Consider the following 543-nt stretch of genomic DNA (forward strand, 5'->3'; position numbering starts at 1 on the left):
TTGACCAAGTCATCATTGAGTAGAGAGTTGTTCAGTTTCCATGTGTACGTGGGTTTTCCATTGTTTTTGTCATTATTAAAGACCAGTCTTAGTCCGTGGTGATCTGATAAGATGCAAGGGATTATTTCAATCTTTTTGTATCTGTAGAGGCTTGTTTTGTGACCAATTATATGGTCTATTTTGGAGAAGGTACCATGAGGTGCTGAGAAAAAGGTATATTCTTTTGTTTTAGGATGAAATGTTCTATAGATGTCTGTTAAGTCCATTTGGTTCATAACTTCTGTTAATTTCAAAGTGTCTCTGTTTAGTTTCTGTTTCCATGATCTGTCCATTGCTGACAGTGGGGTGTTGAAATCCCCCACTATTATTGTGTGAGGTGTAATGTGTGTTTTGAGCTTTAGTAAAGTTTCTTTTATGTATGTAGGTGCCCTTGCATTTGGAGCATAGATGTTCAGAATTGAGAGTTCACCTTGGTAGATTTTTCCTTTGATGAGTATGAAGTGTCCTTCCTTATCTTTTTTGATTAATTTTGGATGAAAGTCG

Source organism: Grammomys surdaster, unplaced genomic scaffold, assembly GCF_004785775.1.
Source record: "Grammomys surdaster isolate TR1022 unplaced genomic scaffold, NIH_TR_1.0 343, whole genome shotgun sequence".
NCBI lineage: Eukaryota > Metazoa > Chordata > Mammalia > Rodentia > Muridae > Grammomys > Grammomys surdaster.